The sequence below is a fragment of the Armigeres subalbatus genome, chromosome 3 (genome assembly GCF_024139115.2).
Source record: "Armigeres subalbatus isolate Guangzhou_Male chromosome 3, GZ_Asu_2, whole genome shotgun sequence".
Lineage (NCBI taxonomy): Eukaryota > Metazoa > Arthropoda > Insecta > Diptera > Culicidae > Armigeres > Armigeres subalbatus.
In genome coordinates, this window is record NC_085141.1 from 127,410,887 (window position 1) to 127,428,235 (window position 17,349).

General features: G+C 40.1%; 1 long non-coding RNA gene across 1 annotated transcript; it reads right to left on the bottom strand.

Annotated features, from left to right (window-relative positions):
- Positions 1 to 16,355: 16,355 nt before the first annotated feature.
- Positions 16,356 to 16,880, bottom strand: LOC134220463 (uncharacterized). The gene is made up of 3 exons (XR_009981913.1): positions 16,746 to 16,880; positions 16,581 to 16,667; positions 16,356 to 16,521 (listed from the first exon to the last, which is right to left on the bottom strand). It is a non-coding gene; the product is annotated as an uncharacterized LOC134220463 (long non-coding RNA).
- Positions 16,881 to 17,349: the final 469 nt, after the last annotated feature.

Here is a 17,349-nt window from a genome sequence, read left to right on the forward strand (position 1 = left end):
CAGAGCCGCCTCGCAGCTTAGTGTTCATTTAGCACTTCCACAGTTATTAACTGCAAGGTTTCTAAGCCAAGTTACCATTTCTGCATTCGTATATCATGAAGCTAACACAATGATACTTTATGTCCAGGGAAGTCGAGACAATTTCCAATCCGAAAATTGCCTAGACCAGCACCGGGAATGAAGCCCAGCCACCCTCAGAATGGTATTGCTTTGTAGCCGCGCGTCTTACCGCACAGCTAAGGTCATATCACTTTCCATGGTGAAACCTGATCTAGGATTCTGATTATTCCAACCAACTAACACAACTTCCTTCCCGTGGTAATTATGGAGATGCAGAGGTATTCTCGGTCTGTAGTAGTAAAAATAACCAGGAAAGGGCCGTTTGGCCGAGTGCCATTTAGCCGAAGGCCACTAGGCCGAAAGTTGTTTGGCCGCATATACAATTTGGCCAAACAGACCATTAAGATGTAAGATGTGATCCGAAAGGATCATTTGGCCGAAATAGGTCATTTGCAAATTGTACATTTGACCGAAAAAGTCATTTGGCCGAAAAGGTCATTTATCCGAAAAAGTCATTCGGCCGAAAAGAACATTTGGTCGAATAGGTCATTTGGCCGAACGGGACATTTGGACGAATTGAACATTTGGCCGAACAGGACATTTGGACGAATTGAACATTGTGCCGAAAAGGTCAATTAGCCGAAACGGTCATTTGGCCGAATAGGACATTTGGCCAAATAGGGCATTTGGCCGAATAGGACATTTAGTCGAATAGGACATTTGACCGAATAGGAGATTTGAGTGAATAGGACATTTGAGTGAATAGGACATTTGGCCGAAGAGGACATTTTGGCCGAAGAGGACATTTGACCGAAGAGGAAATTTGACTGAATAGGACATTTGGCCGAAGAGGACATTTGACCGAAAAGGACATTTGGCCGAATTGGTCATTTGGCCAAATAGGACATTTGGTCGAATAGGTCATTTGGCTGAATAGGACATTTGGCCGAATAGTTCATTTGGCTGAATAGGTCATTTGGTCGAATAGGTCATTTAGCCGAATAGGTTATTTGGCCGAATAGGTCATTTGAAAAGAGAGAAATGAGGTGTGAAAGTGAGACGTCTCACTCCTCAGTGAGACGTCTCACTTCTCATCTTACTCCTCATTTCCCACTCCTCATTTCTCACTTCTCATTTCCCACTCCTCATTTCTCACTTCTCACTGTGAAACGTGAGAAGCGCAAAGTGAGTAGTGAGACGTCTCAATTCGCGCTTCTCACTTTTTACAGGGAGAAGTGAGAAATGAGGAGTGAGAAGTAAGACGTCTCACTTCTCACTCCTGATTTCTCACGTAAAAAGTGAGTAGTGCGAAGTGAGAAGTGAGACGTTTTTCTTTTCCAACCTCATTTCTCACTTTTTATTTTATTTTATTTATTTTTTGTATTTATTTATTTATTTATTTATTTCGTCAACCATCGTAGACCAGTACATATAAATATACATAATTTTTCATTTCTTAATGCTAATATACATAGATTGTGAAATATTTAACATATATTTATAATAAGAATTAACTAGAGATTAAATAGTGCAGATAAACAATGTTATATTTTTTGTCTTATATGTTGCGATTTCGGATTCTATTATAATATGTTTTAAGATTCTGCCGAGAGATTGTAAAGTCGATAGCTTCACAGTGTTGATTGTAAATGGCCATTATTCGATTCAAAGGTCCAAATTTGGCATAGTTTGTTCGATAAACGATAACACCGCTCTTTCAAAGTCTGTATGTCAATGAGCATGCAGCGTGTTTTGTATGATGGGAATGGAAATGATGTACAGCCTAATTTACGAAGAGCAAATAGTAAAATGTTTTTTTTTTGTCTTCATTAAGGAGACTTTCAGCCAGAGGCTGGCTCGTCTCCGGAATAAATAGTAAAAATTGCTTTTGTAAAGATTCTAATCTCTCTTCGTACGTGATTGAAAATGAAGACCATACAATACTGCAATATTCCATTATTGATCTAACATAAGCTACTTGTTTTAATTGTATATGGGTCATAAAAGTTATAGCAGAACGCTTTAGGAACCCCAGCATGTTATTAGCCCTGTGAATGATTCTGTTGTAGTGGTCTACGAAAGAATGTTTAGAATCTAAGATTACTCCAAAGTCCCTTACTCTTTCACATTTTTCCACATTTTGATTCCCTAATGCGATTGAAATGTTTGGTATTGTTCTTTTTCTGCTAAATGATATTAAGTTGCATTTCTTTACATTCAGTTCTAATAGACTTTTCTTAGACCATATGTAGAATTTGACTATTTCATTGCGGAATACATTGATGTCGACTTCATTTCTTATTTCCATAAAGAGCTTCATGTCATCAGCATAAATTAACACTTTAATGTTTTTCAGAATGAAGGAAATGTCGTTTAGCAACCGTGGGCGGTCAATCATGCTCATGCTCATGCTCATGCTCAGAATGAAGGAAATGTCGTTTACGTACAAGATAAAAAGAAGAGGGCCCAAATGAGAGCCTTGAGGGACTCCCGAAGTGACTAGGATTGGTTTTGATTTGTATCCATTAAATATAATAATTTGTTGGCGGTCAGTTAGGTATGATTCAAGCCATTTCAGGAGTCGTTGTTCAATTCCAATTTTGTGTAGTTTCAAAAGCAGCATAGGTATATTCATGCAATCGAATGCCTTGCTAAATTCCGTATATAGAGCTTCTACATGGTTGCCGTTATCCATTGCATTCAATGAAAAGTCTACGAATTGAATCAGATTTGTTGAGGTCGAGCAACCTTTAAAAAAGCCGTGTTGTGTGTCAGTTACTCTGTTTTTGATTTGCAAAAATAGCTTCTCGTTAACAATTGCCTCGAGAAGTTTTGGAATGCTATGGCTATGCCACGATAATTACGTACGTCTGATTTCCGACCAGATTTAAAAGAGCTTTTCCATATTTTTGGGAAGATTCCGGATTCCAGAGACTTATTGAAAAGCCAATATAGAGGAGTAGTAAGTTCTTTTGCTAATTTTTTAACAAATACTAGTGGAATCGTGTCCGGGCCAGGTCCTTTCGAAGCGTCCAAGTTCATTAGAGCGTCGAAAAATTTCCTGGACTTGAATTTGATTTACACCAAAAATTCTGGATAAAACGCGAAATAATCGCGGTCGCGATCTTCTTCCGAAAATGTAGTATAGATTTCTTGGAAAAAATTGGAAAATAAATTACAGTTTTTTTTTTCGTCGAGGTGCATTACAGGTGGAAAATTGTCTGGTTTTTATTTTGGTTTTACGTAATAAAAAAAAGTTTTTTGGACAGGACTTTATTTCAAGCTCAGTTTTTGAATTTTATTCTTCAAGTGCATTACTGATGGCTAGGTTCAGTTGGTCGCAGATTTCCAAATATGTTGCTAAGTTTCGACCACTCTCATCTTTCTTGTAGATTTTATGTGATTTGTAGATACTACAGTGAGAAATAAAAAATGAGGAGTAAAAAGTGAGACGCCTCACTTCTCATTCCTCATTTTCACTTCTCACTATGAAAAGTGAATAGTGCGAAGTGAGAAGCTAGACGATGAATTTTCTTGACCGGGCCAGCAGTTTAATCCAACATAGTCTTGCTTGGCAGCCACGCACCTTCTCGGACGGCTTAGGAAGGCCTCCCAGAATATTTAGAAGTAGTTTTTGCAATTTCTATTGTCCCTTACAAATCATTTATTATATCAGGCAGATGAGACAGATATAATGAAGGGATAACCTCTTCTCTTTGCTTTGCTAGGGATAGACGTTTTTATGAATAATCCCTTATTTCTCGATTTCGCCTTATACCGAGAAAACGTATTCATTTAAAGAAGAAATTATATCCTCCTTTATATCGGGCAGACGCTACCATTTAAAGAAGGCATTACACGTCTCTTCTCCTTATACCGAGCAGACGCGTTCTCTTAAAGAAGACATTATCAATTTCTTTCGCCTTATACCGGACAGACGCATCCTTTCAAAGAAGGCATTATCTCTCCCCTTTGCTTTATACCGGACAGATGCGTTAATTCATAGAAGGGACTACATCCTTTCTTTTCTTAATACCGAGCAAATGTTTCCATCTGAAGAAGGAATTCTTTCCTCATATTGCCTTTTACCGACCGGATGCGGTCATTCAAAGAATTATTATTGCTTAAAATCACATTCCAAAATAATTTAGACCAGATTGCATGTAATTAAACAAAATTAAGTTAATTTTTCAATGATAATTATTCTAACAGAATTCCGCAAAATGGCATTCCACGGAACAACTTTCGGTGAAAAGGTACATTCCGCGAAATGTCTTTCGGAAAAATGGTGCATTCCGCGAAATGTGTTTCGGAGATGTAGTTCCGCGAAAAAAAATTCCGCGAAATGTTTTTCGGCGAAATAGTATACAACCATTCGGCCAAATGTTCTATTCGGCCAAATGACCGTTTCGGCCAAATGACCTATTTGGCCGGATGACTCTCGGTCAGGTAGATTTCGGTCAGATAGATCGAACTCGCCATCTCCAGATTGGGAATACTACGCCTTTGCTCGCAAGCCTACTGGAGACCCCAAACCTATGACAGCCTAAAACCATGGAGAAGTTAAACAACATCAAATAGGATGATGTTGTTCCAATTCTAGCCCAACGACGCTCTGATGTGTCCTCCACGAATGCTCTTCAGCGGCAGGTTTAGTCATCAACGTCACCAAAACCAAATTGTTGGAAGTGAACACAATAGTCGGGCAATCAGTGGAGAATGTGGAAAACTTTTAACATCATGGCAGCCAAATGACATCAGACGGCGGTAACAAAATTGACATAGGTTTATGGATCAAAAAGGCATGGAATAGTAGTTAGAAATAAAAGCAGATCAGTCGACGCACCAATAACCGATTTTTTAATTCCAATGTGAAAAATGTGCAGTTATTCGCTTGGGATACTCGGCGTATAAATGTGTAAAACACGCAACATGTAGTCTTAAAACAAAGCCTATAGTACATCATTCTTGCCAGGTTGCGTTGCGTTGCGTTGTAACGGAGTATTTCGTAGATTGCATACTGATAGCTGTCATGTATATTCTTTATCTTTCTTACCCCAACTGCTTATGGATTACTATTTGGGAATTAATAGCAACCCAATTGGAGGTCCAAAATGATAAAGCATGAAAGCTACCATTGCTGGCCACGCCCATCCTCTCCGTTACTAGGGAAGGGAAGGAAATGATGATATGACATCTACTTAAAGAGAGGCCAGCGACTCACCGACGCCCTCATAGATGTCAAGGAGTTGGATGGTTGGAAGGGAATATAGTTTAGGAGTATCATCATAAGCAAATGATATGATAAGATTGAATACACGTTGGGAATGACCATGTTAAGAAATTTATGTCACTCCATTGATGATTTTGCTGGGATGGGGCGAAGCTATTAAACTTGCCCTGGCTAATAAGCCTAGGTTTAAGGGCCATTGTTCGCCCTCTGAAACGAGAAAGAAAGTAAAATATTTAAATCCCTTCCCCCCTAATTGAAATTGTTAGGGAAATATTGATATCTGTATATGTTTTTGTAATGAGCGAGATTCAACCATGTAACTAGACACGTAGTGCATCATGAACGTCACATCACCGCGAACATGCGTACGAATGTACAAACTGAGTGAAAGAAAGTAATATTCAAGGCTGACATTTACCGGATTGAGCGCATAATAGATTGGGCTTAGCGAGATAATTGTACAACTTTATTTTAAACAACATGTAAAGACTAGATTAAATTATGTGAAAATGTATACACAAAATGAAAAACGCATACAACATACATACAAATCCCAATGGAATATATGGTTATATAGTTAAGAATAATAAGTAAAAAAGAGAGAAAATGGAATGAGCTCACCAAATTTCCTTGCCGTTTGAGGTCCGTCCGGTGCTTGGTGAACAAGTAGGACCATTCAAAATCCGTACATGCATGGTGCATGGTCTGTCATGGCACCCTGATTCAGCGAACGATATTTCAAGCGCAATTTCGGCATCACAAAAGACACATCAACATTATATAAAATTAGCATAAGAGCTGAGCAAAAATGACGGACCGAAAAAACGACACTTCTGTTTCCAAGCATGCCACACTCGGTTCCTCTATAGTACATCATTCTTGCCAGGTGGCCTAATAATTGAATCGCTCCATCGTCGGTGTCATCAGAGGCCTATAGCAACTAGTATTCTGGAGCAGAAGTGGGGCTTGGGTCAGTCACATTTTATGTAGGGGCGGATACGAAATCTGCAGGACATCGCAACAAAAACATATCCAGAAGCCTATGTCGGCGTATCCTCAACAACGCAATGAGAAGAGTCGACCAAAACCTGGTAATAGGTTTGGGCGGTAGCCGGACTACTGCCCAGGATTAAAATCTTTCAAGCCCTCTATTTACATCACTCGGGGGGTGAAGTTAAGTTTTATTTTTTGTTTTGTTTTTCAGATCAGGTGTCCATTTTTGGTATTTGTTCATTGGAAAGGGAATACCGTTTTTCTTCACTAGGCCGTTCTTCAGTGAATTAATTAATGTACTCCATCAAGCGGTTGAATAAAAATATCGATGCCTTATTTAAAATAAGCTTTATATCGTATTGCAGTAATTAACAACCGCTTATTATTGCGGCTTCAGTACAACAGGTAATTCTTACCTAAACAAAAGCAATCCAATGCCCATTCTAAATCACCATCATCATCCGTTTTATAAGCGACCGGCACCGGTGCAAGCGTGGGGCAGGCGGAAAAGCGAAAATTTTAAACCAAAAGAGACGCGTGCCAAACGTCATTACTGCTTGGCTATGCTGTTGGCTCGTTGCTCTGGCGTGCAGAGACCAAGACCACAGAGCAGAGCAGCGCTGCGACGAACGAACGTCTCGCAGAGGGGCGCGGTTCCACCGCGGACGCCGCTGCCAGCATGCCGTTGTCGAATACGTCTACAGTGCCTAGTCTCGATCATCTGAACGACGACGCGTCGCGTAGTCCGTGTCGGTCGGTGGTTGCCGTTTGCGTAGGTGTTTTTGCGAGCGCGAGAACAGAAAAAAGTTCATGCGAGAGGGAGCGATTGATGAATGAGAGAACAAGCGAGCAAGTCGGAACTGTGCGTGTGTTTGTGACGATTGGAGTGGGGATACGGGTTCATTCACTCTGTGCAACCCCTTGGTAGCCTCCCATTGGTGAGCGGTAAAGAAGTGGAGAAATGACGATCGCTGATTGGTCGGATGAGTTTGGTATGTCGGTACGCGCGGCCCGGATTGGGGTGAGCGAGCGTGTGGGGCCAAAGGAGGAGAACATAAGGAATGGATGAAATGCAGAGAGAGCATGGCGTTTGTGACGAAATGCGACGCGCGAGAGAGTTGGAGCTTGGTGTCAAAGAGCTCCACTTGCGCTCGGTTTGCCATTAATGGGAAAGCGTCCGGAGATCGTGACTCTTGCTTCCATTTCATTCATTTCATTCATAAAACTGAATGTAGCATCGCGGCGCGTTTCAGTAGTATTCGGTAATTCTTGATGTTCACATGCCAGTTCGCTGCGGCGTGCGACGACGGTGTCATACAGAGTGAGAGAAAGGGAAATTTCAAGTAAAGTTGCCTCCCCCGTGGATTGAACTATAGGAAAAGTGGAAAAACAGTTTTTCGCGGTGAACCGGAAACTTTCGGAAATTATACGGCGAGAAAAAGTGGCAGACAACCAATTTGTTGGTAACACTATTTGCAGTTGTTCGGAAGAAGGAAGATAAAAAGTGGGCGGTGTTACTCAACAGTAAGCGCCCCGCAGTGTGAGGCAAGAAGCGAAAACCGCAAATCTGCAAACAAAAAAAGTGTAAAAATCATTGACAAAGAAGTGTGTGATGAATGAAAAGCAGCAGAAAATGTGTCAGCGAAATAAAAATTGACATCACAACAACACAGTAGGCGTGTAGGCGTTCGAGAAATCGACAGTGGAAGAGGCAGCCCCCTGTGTTGCCTGAAGTAGTGAAGTGAATCTGAAGAAGGTTGTGAAATATACCAATAACGATTAACCCCTACGGGTCAACCCCTCATTAGCGGAGAAAAACGATTTGCAAAAGTTGTGATGCAACCAGCTGTACATTTCTTGGCGTGTTAGTGATTTAAGCCTATTCTGTTTTGAGAAAAGTCAAGACCCGATATCCGGTACCGGAAGGGACCGTTTCGGATTTTCTACCAGTCAACAAGTCTCCAGGTAATAAGAAAGTTCGTAATCTGTGTGAATTATGGAAAAGTGAATGTGAATGTGTTTTTTTCTTCTGCGGATTAAAAATTATCGATTTCTGTGACAGGGTTTCGCCGCGGCGCCCACCCACGCTGACCAGGCCCTCAGCCTGGTCGCTTCATCGGTGGTCGTAGGTGGCATTGATCGGCTGGAAGTCAAGTCCATGGCAACGCATTTTTGCCTGACTGCCTATTTTATGAATGAAATTGCAACTCATGAATGAAAAGTTCCGAACGGTGACGACTGCCGACGGCAGCCCGAACTCCTCGGCCGTACCCGGGTTTCCAAGGTCGCCGTTCTGCGCGCAATCACCAACTATTCTACTGTGAATGTCATGTGCACTGCACATAAGGATCTGTGTACATTATGCGGACACATAGGCGCGCTGCTGTAATGTGCCGGGGTTTTATCACGACGTTGGACTTTATTGTTTCGGGTGTGTGAGTGCGCGCACGCGATAACAGCCTCTATCGATTTTTTCCTTGCAACAACGCCACCAAAGGAACGCAAAGTTTCCCAATCTCTGTTGGTGTATGTTCGGTCGATCGATGGCAAGTGGTTTCATTCATAAAAGCACTTTTTTTTATCGGTTTCTAAAGCGGGGTCCTCTGACGTCACTGCTGCTGTGAGGAATGAGAATCCCGAGCCTGGGCCACGAACCGCCATCTAACTCTTTTCCTGCCGCGCGGTGTGATGATATAATCTAAGACCGATGCGATGGTAAACGAGATTCCTTCACACGGGTGATGGGTTCTCGCGTGAGCAGAATATGGTCGCAAAAATAGAACAACACGCAATTGCCGCCGCTTTATTCCCGGCGTAAAACGTGTGGCGTTCAAACTATGTTTATGCGAAAATTACCTCCCTAAAAATAGATTCCAAACAAACATGTCGGAAAGATGGAGGTGGTTGGGGCGTCACGTCATTCCTACTGTTCCGTGGACCATGGCAGTCGATTACGTTCGGATGGAACTGTGTTTATTGGATGACGCTATGGCCATTGGCAGTGACCGATGCGCTAAACACCGAAATTAGACGTTTCTTGTGAGGACAATGCGTTTTCAGTCTGATATAATGTATTTTTTTATATTTTTGCGATGATGTCATGTGATAATGATGCAAGTTTAATAAAAAATAGCCAAGTTGGTTTTATTATATGTACCTATTAAAAGATATTTGTAACCTAGGAAGCATGTTCAAATAGACTTAGTCTACAACAGTTTGACCGACTATTTTCGGGATAGTTTGCATTCGAACGAATAAACAGAGGATGAAAATAGTACGTAAGTTTTTTCCAAACCTAAAAACTCTTCTAAAATCTATTTTTCTGAAAACCTCTAATCAAGTTTTGTGAGCTGTTGTGCAAAATCATACTTCTGTCTGCATTGCTGTGATAAACATCAGCTTCAAAATATCTTACTCCCACACTTGGAAGGCACGCGATTTGAATATGTTTACTAACAAAATAAATGTTGTTTGTACTCTCTTAGGGTATTCTTCGGAAGACTTCCGTGTCGCAGCTGCAAACAAGACCATGCTGAAAGTGGTTGGGTTCGAATCCCATTTCGGTCTTTGAAATATTCAACATTTGCATGACATACAAATGCGCAAACGCTAACATGGCTCAGAAGCTCTAGCGGTTATTGACTGTGGAATGCTTAATGGATACTAAGCGTGGGGGATGCAATGGCAGTGAATAAACAAAAGTAGGTATTCTTGTAATCGGTGTACAAACTACATTTCTTTCCGTGTTTTGTTTGATTGATGTTTACTATATTTGTTGACGAACAACATTAGGCACGCATGTTGCAATGTTGAGGACACCGAAAACTGTTTCTGATCCTTCTCGTTCAATAGAAACGAAATCTTCAAAAATATTAACAAATCGATCGCCACCACGTTGGATTGTAAATTCAATGGGTTGTTTTATTGAAAAACTATACTTTTTAATAAAAGCTGTTCTGGATCCAAATGATAATGCGACTCACATATTCATAGGCTCTTATCTCAACGAAGAGTAACGAATAATTTGTAACTTTTTGCATTGCAATAAGTGTGAAATAGAATTAGTTTACAAAGAATTGAAAATTGTACACAAACACAAAAATGGCTACACAAAATTCATTTTAGGTTATATTTTCTTCATATTTTCAAGGAATAAATTCCACACTTATGATAAGGTTTCTGCTTCTTCTTCTTCTTATTGGCATTACATCCCCACACTAGGACAGAGCCGCCTCGCAGCTTAGTGTTCATTAAGCACTTCCACAGTTATTAACTGCAAGGTTTCTAAGCCAAGTTACCATTTTTGCAGTCGTATAGCATGAGGCTAACACGATGATACTTTATGCCCAGGGAAGTCGAGACAATTTCCAATTCGAAAATTGCCTAGACCAGCACCGGGAATTGAACCCAGCCACCCTCAGCATGGTCTTGCTTTGTAGCCGCGCGTCTTACCGGTTTCTGCTACTGAGCTTCATTATACAGTAGAACTTCGATAACTGCAAGTCATTTAACTGCCTTGCTACTTAAATGCAATTCGGTAGTTGAAACAGTTTTGCAGTTATCGGACCGCCAAGCTTCAAACTGATGTCAAAGTCAGTTGCATTACGCTGCACATTTCGATGCACTTTTATCGCAGCTGACGTCGATTGACAAACGCTTGACGTCTAAAATGCGTTGCAGTCTGTTGCAGTTATCGAACTTCTTTTGTTAACTGAAAAGTAAACATGTTGCAGTTATCGAACGGTTAGTGTATATTTTTGCCTTTCTCGTACAACAAAGTTGTACTGAAAGGCTATCATTTCACTCCGAATACGAACTTTTTATAGAAGCCTCTGAGACCCATAGTATTATATACCAATCGACTCAGCTCGACGAGCTGAGCACATGTCTGTCTGTCCGTGTGTATGTATGTGTGTATGTGTGTGTGTGTGTGTGTGTGTGTGTGTGTGTGTGTGTGTGTGTGTGTGTGTGTGTGTGTGTGTGTGTGTGTGTGTGTGTGCACAAAAGCTATAAAAAACATTAGACAACTTTTCGTATATTAATCCTTAACCGATTTTCTCGCAACAAGTTTCATTCGACAGGGGATAAAGCCTCGTTGATCACTATTGAATTTTATAACGATCGGTCATTGTGTTTAGAAGTTATGAAGAAAATGGTACATCGGACCATATAAACCCCATATAAGGTTGGTGTCTTAACTAAATGCGAGAAAGGCACCACCAACGCTAGGTGGATTAATCTGGGTTTTTCTATAAACAAATGTTCGTAATTTGCACTTCACATCACTCATAAGGTTTTGGGCAACAATAGAACCCAAATCTATCCAAGAACTTTTGATACCTTTACTCACTGTTCAAAGCCAACTGGTCCTCAGATGTTTTACGAAGCAAGGCATGATGGTCATGAAGGCAAAAGGCTTCTTAATCGGTTATTGCTCCGGCAAGATCGGTGGTTTGACGCGTTTTGGTTACTCCCGTCCTGAAACTACTTTGTAAGTCGAATAATTAGGCCAAACGCCTCAACATCTTTTGGATCTTCACCTGGTCAGCTGTCGTCAGTTTTCTGTCGCTGCTTGCCTGGCTTTGGGCCGTGTGACTCTTTGAATGACTTCACCATCCATTAAAACGCTGAATGATGGGTTCTCTTCCTGGCGCTGATTTAGGATACCAAATTAGATAATTCTCGAAAATGAAGACTGTACTCAATAGAAACGAGACACACAAAAATGATCGTTAAAAATTCATTTTTAGTCGGATTATCTTCAATATTTTAGCGAATAAACTACAACATCGTGGGTAGTTTTCTTCTTTATTGGTTTAATGGATTTCTTCTCCATGACTGAATGCCCGAACTTTGCCCTTGACACCTTATATGAGGTTTTGTGCAATGGTGGACCGACTTCTTTTGATACTTCTACCCACTGTTTCTTCAAATTCAGCTCTTCCTGGAATACCATAGTTGTTAAACTTCATATTGGCCCAATTATTTTTCAATTTGACGAAATTCCGACTAGTCTTTTGGTACAAAAGCAACATTATTATCTCTGTACTGGCAAAACAGCTCCGTGGGACCACAGCAAAGGCAACAGGCGCTTCTGGAGGCACACATCTCGGAAGATTTGCCGATTGATGGTGCACGTCGTGATGTACGACTGACGCATCTTGCCACACCCAACGTGTGGCAACGTAATACTAAACTCCTGCCCCAGCAATTGCTTTGTGTCCGCCTTGATGTAAGTCTCGTCGTCCATCACGGTGCACTTCGGTTTCGTCACTCTCGGTGCAGCTACCGAATTTTGTTTTTCGTTCCAGTTTGGCACCTTCCTGAATTTGTAGACGTGGAGACCGTTTCATCGTTTTTCGACAAACCAGATGGAAACCTCCTCTTGCTTCGCCACATCGCAGATCGAAAGATTAAGACGACGCTTGAACATATGCAATACATTCATTGCCTTCTCCGGATTCGATGTCTTCGAGTTTTTTGAGCTGCCTGACCACCGCTGGGTCGTTTGGGATTCCTTGAATGATTTCACCACTCATGACACTGTCGAATGATGGATTCCTAGGTGTTTCCCGATCCATGCTTTTCCACGACGACGCACAAATTTTTTTTTTTCGCGAATTTGCTCTCGTTTTGATATTACCTTAATAACTACTTGACAGATTGTAATAATTCTGCAATGTAAACATTACACTCTTAGCTAGTTTCAGTCAAAATTTCATCAATTTTTACCCATACGTTAAAAAGCTACAAGCTACTCAATGTGTCTCATTTTCATCGGGTACAGTCTTTAGTCAGAGTTTCCACCACGGCGATGATTTCTCATTTCAGTAAGCATTTCGGTAAGCACTTGACAGATTGTAATGAAATTCGGACAACGCGTAATTTTTACCCACAACACTTGAAAGCTTTTTTTTCCACAGAGACTAGAAAGTAGTTAAAACTGATGAAATTAAGAAAAACACTACCTTAAAACATTAGCAAAAATTGTGCTTTGTCCGAATTTCATCTCAATCTGTCAAGTGCTTACCGAAATGGCATCGAATCAAGGGCGGATGCGCCAAAAATCATGTGCGCCAGCGTGGTTAATCCGACTAAAGACTGTTCTCGATGAAAGTGAGACACATCGAGTAATTCTAACTGAGTTCTAACATTTTACTTCAAACAAATGTGACGTTTGTTTTAATTCATTAAATATGTTTTAAAAAGGATTTTATTTCTAAGTCATCACTGTACACATAATATTTTTACACAGTTTTGTTTCTATAAGCCATTATGCGCAGACAAATAGAAATTACACTCGAAAATTCATGTCACTTGTTTTTGTCAGCAAATCTGTTCGTTAGTAAGCCAATGGTCAAGCGATCACTTAAAAGTGTGAATCAGTTGTGCTTGAATTTGACATTTTTCCACCGGTGTGTTATTTTTACAAATCGGATCTGGTCGTCATCTGGATCGTGATTTGTCTAAGTCGAGTCAAACAACACAAGCCTTCATTGCTCTCGTGAGTAAGTATTTAGATCTGACGCTCTAGTTTTTATTTCTAACTTTGTGGGACTAGTCTTTCAAACCCTGATTAATCCACCTTGCGGTGGTGGTACCTTTCACGTATAACAAAATATTATTTTTGAGATCATAGTTTGATCTGGTAGATCAATAGGAAACAATGGAACAGGATTACTCGTCGAATGCAACTTATTGCGAGCAAATCCGTTTAGGATTGATGCCTAAGTGTGTTTTTTGCACGCATGCATATACACACATGAATCGATTGAAAAACAACAAAAATTATCACCACAAATTCATTTTAAAACGGATTTTTTTAGAACTATTAGTGAATAAATAAACACAGATTAGCTATGTTCTTGCAAAGTTGATTTTGTCAACCTTCTCTCCTAGGCTAAATGTTGCACCTCAGGCTTAACGCTACCCATCAAATACTGTGCAACCCTTTTGCCATATTTTTTACCCACGTTCATTAGGGTGGCTCAAAAAACACTTTTTCGAATTTTTCGATGGGCCGCCCTCTTATTCGGTTCTATTTGATGCCCTGATGCTCTGGACAAAATTTCAGCCAAATCGGTCAACGTTTGGGCAGTGCTAAACTCGTTGGAAGTTTATATGAAAAATGTATGCAGAAACATCCAAAAACAGTGATTTGCAGTTGGACGGCACAATTTACGATCAAGAACCATGATACTCATTCAGTTCTTGTAAAATAAAATACAGAATGTTATGCTGAAAACCGCGAGAAGATTAGAGTTTATTACGCAAAGATATTAGCATTTTACTGGAGTGTTGTAGGGGTGAATTTATTTCTTTTCAAAGGTAAAAGAAACAAAATTTGCTCAAACCCCACTGCAGAGAAATGCTAATAACTTAGCCGGGCAAACTCGAATCTTCTCGCGGTTTTCTGCATAACATTCTGTATTAAATTCTTCAAGATCTGAATGAGTATCATAGTTCTTCATCGTAAGTTGTGTAGTCCAGCTGCAATTTACTGTTTTTGGATGTTTCTGCATACATTTTTCCATATAAACTTCCAACGAGTTTAGCACTGGCCAAACGTTGACCGATTTGGCTGAAATTTTGTCCAGAGCATCAGGGCATCAAATAGAACCGAATAAGAGGGCGGCCCATCACAAAAATTGAACAAAGTTTTTCCCATACTAATTTGAGCCACCCTAACGTTCATCCGCCAACTCTTCAAGTCCTTGTCGTTTCTGTCGGGGCTTTCATTGTTTCCGGAGTTTTCCCTTCATAATTGCCGAGAATTTTTCTACTTCACCAAAAAACCAACATCGTTCACCGGTTTCGCATAATGGCACGATACCAGATCCGGCACATTCGTGTGATCGTGTGATCGAATAAACGACAGCAGCCCAAGTAACATTTAAGTTTTATAACGCTCTTGAAGCCTATCCAGTTTTCCGCGAGCGGCGATGGCCGACAGCTTTCCTGCGGGTTAGTCTCTGATTTCACCGTTCAAAGCATTTTGATCAATAAGAAGATTTGAATTCACTTCATCAGCACCTTCTTATATGCCACATTGGTCAGAATGTTCGGAATGGTGGGTGCAGTTGACCTCCAACAACGTCAAATCAGAGACTAGCCCGCAGGTAAGCTGGCGGCCATTACCGCTCGCGGAAAACTGGTTAATCACTCTACAAAAGTGTTATAAAATCAGTGTAAAACCAACATATTGCTAGAAAGGCATTCTTCTTTACATATTTAACCGTAGATGGTGCCGATCGATATATATGGCATGCTGGGTTTGTCCCCTCATAGATCGTCGCCACACCAAGTACTTCTTGGCAAGTTTGATGACCTATCGGAACATCCAAGCGGAACTTGCTCCCATAATACTCCAGCGTCTGCTTTTTAGTAAATCTCATCGTCCTTTACGACGGCATAATGGCAGCACCAAACACTCGCGGGATTTACCTTGAAGACATGAAGTCCGAACCAGTCGTAAGAATTGGCTAAGGGCCCAAAACCGAACTATTCGGATTGCGCCTGAAGTAATCCCTCGCCGTTCTAACGTTCACGGGCTTGGTTGTTTTTGTTTTCGTTCCGCTGTCAGATCGATGCTCGGTTGTCTGGGTCCATTTGAACGATTTTATCTCACGGAACATGGTCAAATTATCGATTCCCAAATGTTTCGCGATCCACCTGTGGGACTTCCTGGATTTTCACGGCCGCGCTTCTAATTGTTTGCCAAAGAACTTCTTTCTTTGATAACCACTTGATATTTTATATACACTGAAAACAGCGGTGCGGTTGAAATTACCATTCTGATGGTTTAAATTAAATGCACAACGCCACTTGATTTGTGCAGACTACATTGATCAGTCATTTCAAACGAAAATAGTTGTGGATTTTACTATGGATGCAAAGATTGGGATGACAGCGAAAATACCATGCTCATAGTCAGCGTAACAACATTTTAGAGTTGAAGTAACAATCATTGCCCATTTAAATTACCGATGATTGTGTAGTCAATTCATTGCCAACCAAAACAAATAACAAAAGAAAATACACGGCTTTCAATCATTGCTAACTACTTTATTAATAAATATTCCAAGTTAATGTTTTATTTTCCATAGCACTAGGTATTTTTATTGTATAACGTCAGAAAGTTGCCGATGAAAATCATTCTCCGGCGAGATAGAACCAACATTTCTCAAAGAAACATTCCGGAATTAGACTTGTCGGTGTTTATGGGATTTTCAGTTCTGAAAATAGAGAACAATAAATTTTACATCTAGCAAATATAATAGAAATAAAAACTCACCTATCGCATTTCCCGAGAACTGCTGTGCTGCTATTTGATGATGCGGTTAGATGAGGAAATGTTGGGAACTTTTTAAAGATGGGTGAACTGCAATAGATGATTTGTTTAATTTTTATTGTGAGCGTGAAAATGTATAAATGAAGGCTTAGAAATATAAATACGAACCTTGATCTGCATTTTTGAAGTGGCCATAGAAGAATTTATCAAAGGTTTATAATTTTTTAGCCTATTTTAATACTGAACCGGCACCAGGAAGGTGTTTGCTCAACAATGGCGTTCTTTGCTGGATTTATTTTTTCACTACAGAAGTACTATTATTATTTGTTAATAATACCATGACAACTGTCAACAGCATAGTATTTTTAACAACTGAGTAGTTATTTTAATCGATTTAGTATTTGAGATGAATACATCTTAAAATAGTTATTTTAAACACGTTTTCATAGTAAAAACTACTATAACATTCATTTCAGTGTATGTAGACATTGCACTCTAAACTAGATTTACTACAAATTTTATCAATGTGTGTCCATGCAACAAAAATACATGCAATACACTAAATAAAGTGTAAGTATTTTTTTTCGAATTTAATCTTTAGTGTACGGGAAAGGCAAAAACAATGTAGATATTAGATTAGATGCTGTTCCAGAGAAAACTTTCCTATTTACGGTTCAATTTTTAAACTACCGCAGCTGTCACTTCATACTTTTTCTCTGCTGTTCGGCATGGCATTCTACGATGACAACGCGAAATATCGGGATATTGTTTC